Below are 6,000 nucleotides of genomic sequence, written 5' to 3'. Positions count from 1 at the left end.
CCGTCGACGTAACCTCTTCCCCCCGACGCCCACGCCGATACTCGTCGCGACGGTCCTACGATCGGGTGGCACCGATAGGCAGATGAGTTTATTACGCCGCGCGGCTCCGGGTGAGTACCGGGTCAATTATCGAACCTGGCTACACCTGCGGGAGGTAACGATGCACTTCTTGCCCTCGATCGTTACACTTAGGGCTGATAGTTATCCCGCCTCATCTTTTTCTCATTTTCAGATACCGAGGTATAAGGCCACTTCGACCGGACTGGATTCCACCTTGATATACCGCGCGTCCGCTGCAGTGCTATTCTAGTCTTTAAGTATAGGTTACAAGTGCAACTGTATATATGTGTATAAATATAAATAAATAAATATATATATGTTTAGTTTAACATATTTATATACGACTCCACGTGCGCCCCGGACCTAAACTTGGCACGGCCATTGACGACGTCGATGTCGCCGACGTCGTTAGCTGTGGAAACGCACACCTACACAGGAAATATGTCCCGGCACACGCGTGCCCTGCTCGCACGTGGTACCTGCGCATGCGCGTTATCTCCCAGGATACTGTAAGAGCAGGGGGACTATTCTTTTTTTTAACGCGGTGAAGTTTTGCCAAAATGGTAAAATCGTATTAAAGGCGGCTGGGGAGAGTCCCGACGGAATGGGATCCCTGCTTTTTAACGCCGCCTTTAGTTAATTAACACTTGGGGTCTTAACGAGAGCGGGATATATGCGTCGGAACGCCAATTTGGTTCATTATTCGAATTCGCCGCCGTTCGTTGCGGGCGAAACGCCCGGTCCTTTTATTTCCCCTGTCGGATGCGGAATAAGAGAACAGCCCGACTTCAAAAGCACGACCGGCGCCGGCGAAACTTCAAGTGCCTTTGAGAATTAGTGCTTCTTCGTGCTTTTCTCTTTTTTTTTTTTTTTTCTTTCTTTCAATTCGCGAAACGACGCCGAGCGCCGATTCAATGGCGGAGGTCGGGCAAAATGCTTCATTCGACAAACAATTGTCCTTTGAATTAAAACATCCATTGGTTTAATGACACTTTTCTCAGGGTACAACATCGTAATAAAATCATAAAATGCGCATTGTTACCCATATACATCAGTTATGAATTTCTGATATCATGTGTATTTTGATAAACTGCTAAGGAAAATAAATACCGAGATGCTAAATTATATGTGTTCGAAATGTCGCTTGAAAGTATGCTTTGCAATTAGTGTACTCACCCAAGAGGAATGTAAAATTGGAGGGACTCTTTTGTAACAGCGCATTTATGTAGCTTGCGGGAAGATATGGAGGAAACTGCCAGCAGTTGCGGGTCGAGGAAGAACGGCGTAACTGGAGACAGTAATTCGTCGTATGAAGGTTTGCCAGGAGAGAAAGGCGATCGGGCTCGAAAATATTTACCCGATCGTTCGGGGTAATGTCGTCATCGAGGGGAAAATGAGGAACGAGGAGGCCCGGAGACCGGAGAAACGAACGAAAACATTCGCGCGACAGTTCGCCCGTGTCATATTTTCTCTCTCTCCTTTTTTTCCTCCCCCTCTTCCCCTACGTTTTCTACGTTTCCGCGTGACTCGAAATAAGAAGCAAGAGACGCGGCCGGAGATCCCGAGTGTGAGGAAGGTCGGGCATTTTCGACGTTATCGGCAGTTGCTTGACGCAATGCGGCCTTAAATAGGCGCAATCGCCGAAATGATAACGTGCCGCGCGGTCGAAGCCGATAATTCGAGAGCGATCTAAAGGCATAAAGTTGGAGTCGATGAGAACGTTTAACGTCGACACGTAGAATGGCTCTTGGAGGGTCTCTGGTAGGGGGCATTTTTCCACCGATAAGGGAAAAACAGCCCTTCATTTCGCAGTTGATAAGGACACGTGCCGAGTTCAAACGAGCGCGGTGCAACGAAACCGGCGGCATAATCACGCGGCCGTCTGTATATTGTCTAGCGACCGGCAATAAATAATGCATTATTACTTTTTCATGCACCTACTATAATGTATTCCCACCTCGTACGATATCCTCGTACGATAGCACGCGGTAGTCGGCGCGTGGAAGAAATATGCAAACGCTGGAATTCGAAATCGCTCCCAGACCGGACGCTAAATCCGCCCGTCGAGTCCGTCAATCGATTCGCGATCGAACATCGAGGCTCGAAAATCTACCGCCCAGCTGGCGAGGATCTTTCGCGGCGGGCTTAACCTCGGCAAACTGGATTTGCATAATGCATCCATTCATTTCCAATTTACTCGGGCTCGGTACTCGGACTCGCAGCTGCCAGCTCTCGCGACGGCGATTTAAGGTGACATGAAAGGGTCATTTAATAAATATATAAAACGTGAAAATATTAATATAACTTTTCCCCCGACAATCTCATACCGACATGAGGTGCTTTCCGAAAATGTCCCCGAGGTCTACATACGAGTAATGAGATATGTTTATTTCGATTCCAGGCGGGATTTAATTATATCCCCCGAACCAGGGGGCTATCGATAAGCCTCTTGCGCAATTAATCGGGCCGCCTTGCGGGTAAATAAATAAATTCCCATCGGGGAAGTAGATCGCTCGTTAGCGGGTACGTACCTCGGGAATAACTAGCGCTATAATTTCGTTACGAAATCCCGCGATTCGGCAGCCAGCTCTCGCGCGTTAATAGATCTCTCTTTCCTCGGCTTGTTTACGACCGAGGAAGGGAACCCGAGGCGCAATTGCGAGACTTATAATGCTTGACACTGTACAGAGATGCATGTCCGTCCCGCCTTGTTTACCAATAGAGATGAGAGGTGGACGCGATTTGCATCGCCCGCGAAGGAATTAATACGTTCTACTGTACGGAGATGCGTATCGCTGCACGTCCGGAGACGTGACGAACGTATTCGATGGTGTTGGATACCGGCCAGGGTCGTCGAGAATATTTCGAGTTACAAAGCGGAAACGTTCGACTGTCGATAGCATCGATAGGCGAGTTCACGGTGGCAACCCCTGGGAGGGTAAAAAAAATTAATAAACCTTTCCAAGTAAAACTATGTGAAATTTTTAAGGTGACAAAACGTGTACGTGAAGAGGAACTCAGTCGTAAGAAATTTTTCAAACATTTTTGTTATATCGACGAGACAAAAAGAGAACAATTATACCTCTCAATTTATGCGGTACTGTTTTTTCTTTTTTTTTACGGTTTCTGGATTCTTGCGATATGAGCACAGAACATGACCGGACAATTTTTGCGCGAGGGTAATAGTAGGATGTTAAGTTTTCGTTATCACGACTTATCAATCTTGGGGCCGAATAGCTAAATATAAAGTCACCGCTAAATAAGGCGGTGCAGTTGCAGTGAGTCATCGGATGTTCGAGGTGTGTGTGTGTGTTAAGAAAATGCGTGGATGAGGACTTTTTAAATTCCTGGACATGAGAAATTGGAGAGGATTTTTATTTGATGAAATTTGACATTTTTAGGGTATTCTTAGGTAGGTAAGACCCATGAGATGATATTGACGCCTCTGAAATCAACGTAAAGCATCGTGAGACTTTACCGTGAAACTCCGAAAGAGGGTCCCTCCCTGGGGAGGTTGTCGCAAGGTTTAGCCCCGACAATCATAGGTCCATCAGCTGCACGAAAATGCGACCTTCCTGTCATTTCCTATGACGTTTCTACACCTCTGTTCGGGTCCCATAGAAACCGAATGCCCGACGAGGAAGGGGGAAAAATTGAAAAAGCGTTTTCGGAGTCCGTACTTTTCCTCAAAGAGTGTCCTTGCCCCCGATTATTTGGGGTTCGGGGTACATGGGCCCTGTAGAAGGGTACAAGATGGATGAGTCGAAGAAAAAAGGAGGGGAAAAAAATAGGAAACGACGATGCTTCACCGTAATACGACATTCTGGAAGAGTGTTTTTCTAAGGAGCCTCCGAAATCATGCGTCCTTAGGGACACAATGGGACCTCACCGAAAGAACGCGGTTTTATAAGGACTCGGACATTGCTCTTTAACTCTCCATAAACCACACTTTTTTATTTTTTTCCTCGAGGTAATACTATCCGGTAGAACGTGAAATTATCAGATATTACTCTCCTATAAACTAACGATGGATTTACAATTTATAGACTGGAATTCTATTACCAGGGAGTGGTGGAATGATAAGGTGCCACGTTATGTTTTGCCGGAAAAAGTCGAATAAAATTGAAGGAAGGTTGAAACACGAGCTTGTGACTTTACATGGCGTTATACAGGATTATCTGCGATTTTAGTCCCGAAGATCGCATTAATCTCGCCATTGGCGAAAATAAATTGCGCCGAGAACGATCTCGCGGCGCCTCCGACCATTAACGACACGATAAATTAGCGAATTACCATGAAGTAATGTAGCATCGACTAAGTACGCAGTTCTGGAACACACTGGTTGAAAAATGGTAGTCACCCAGGACAATAGAGCGTCGCATGGTAATGATATTATAATTACTCGTATAATGAACACGTTTATTTATCGGCCGCGAAAGCCGGCCGGGCTTTTATCGCCGAGAAAGGTTGATAAACACTGAAATAATAAAAATCATTCCCGGACCGATTAATCGTCCTCGTTTAATCAGTTGATTGGGTACCGAGCCCATTGAGATTCCCCCATTCAACATATGGAAACGCTAATTAAAATGTTAAAATGTATATACACTTTAGTCGATTAATAAGGCGTCCATTTTATAATTGAACGTATCTCTAATCGTCTACAGGAAGTGCAAGCAATTTAAGAAAAATGTTATCAACACTTTCAGCAGGGCTCAACTCGCCTCCTCGGGTCGAAAACGACGGAAAGTGACGAAAGGCGAAGCCGAGGTGAAAATATTTACTCGTTCCCGAAAATGGCGAGCACTGCAATCCCGTTTAATGGCGAGATCGCACTTACCGCTGCACCCGCCGAACGTGATAATGCCCCAGGTACACACTGTCGGTTTCCCCGTTCCCTTTCCCTCGCGATTCTTAAACGAAATAACGACGAGACCGTGGGAATGGAAAGCCAGAAAAGCGGGTTTCTGCACCTCTAATGACTTATTAATAGCTATTGCGCGTTACCGTTCATGCGTGGCCGCGCGAAAAGTCGCCAGTTCTCGAGTCGAGTCATACGCGCAAAGCCGGCCCAGAAAAAAAAAAGAGAAAAATGCCGGAAATGTCGCATCGTCTCGAAACGCGAAGACAAAAATCCCTCCATCGGAATTGGCTCCCGATAATGAGTTTTGCGACATCGATTGAGGAGAAATATCGCGATGACGCCAGGTCGGCCATATTGGATTTTCGCGTCGGACCATATCAGAGATTCACAGGTAATTTTCTTACGTATCCGTCGATACGTATTCCTATTCATTATCGGGGATATCTGTTGCGTCGTTAAATAAATCGGGAATTTGCGCGACTTCCTCGCCTCGAGAGGCGATCCAAGATGGCCGCCGTCTTTACCGGAGCATTGCCAAATCCCATTTTCCCGAATGAAAAGACATTCGAATCCGATATCTCGACCAAGGTGAAACGCGTTTCCATGCAGATCTCGCTGATTTTCCTCGTCGAAGGTGAACTCCGATGCGGAGTTGCGTAATGGCGAAATTTACTACTCGCGAGGGAGCGCTTATCCGCGAATGATATAGTGGTTTTGTCATTCCGCTTCTCTCCTACGTGTCGACTCGGCGCCGATCAGAATCCGTTCAAACGAACCGACATGACCGAGTATTAATAAGCAGCGCCCTGATTTTAAAGGATGACGTACGTCCGTGCTCTCGTGGATTAGTTCTGCTTCGGCGGTTACGCGAAATATGGATCTCTTAGGGAAGAAAAAAAAAAGAAATTCCGGTGCCCGAGTCTCCCGGCAATTCTCGTCAATCTCGAAATCGCTGGAGCGACGCTGCGATTTGCGCTGGAAATTTCGCGAAAGACCTGCCTCGAAGAAACGTCCTTTTTCTCAATTCCAGGATATCTCTGATAAAAATAATAGTTACGCTCTATATAATTAATTGT

This window comes from Orussus abietinus, unplaced genomic scaffold (genome assembly GCF_000612105.2).
Source record: "Orussus abietinus isolate OABI.00-Male unplaced genomic scaffold, Oabi_2.0 scaffold17, whole genome shotgun sequence".
NCBI lineage: Eukaryota > Metazoa > Arthropoda > Insecta > Hymenoptera > Orussidae > Orussus > Orussus abietinus.
The sequence above is the reverse complement of the archived record's forward strand: the minus strand, read 5'-3'. Positions refer to the sequence as shown.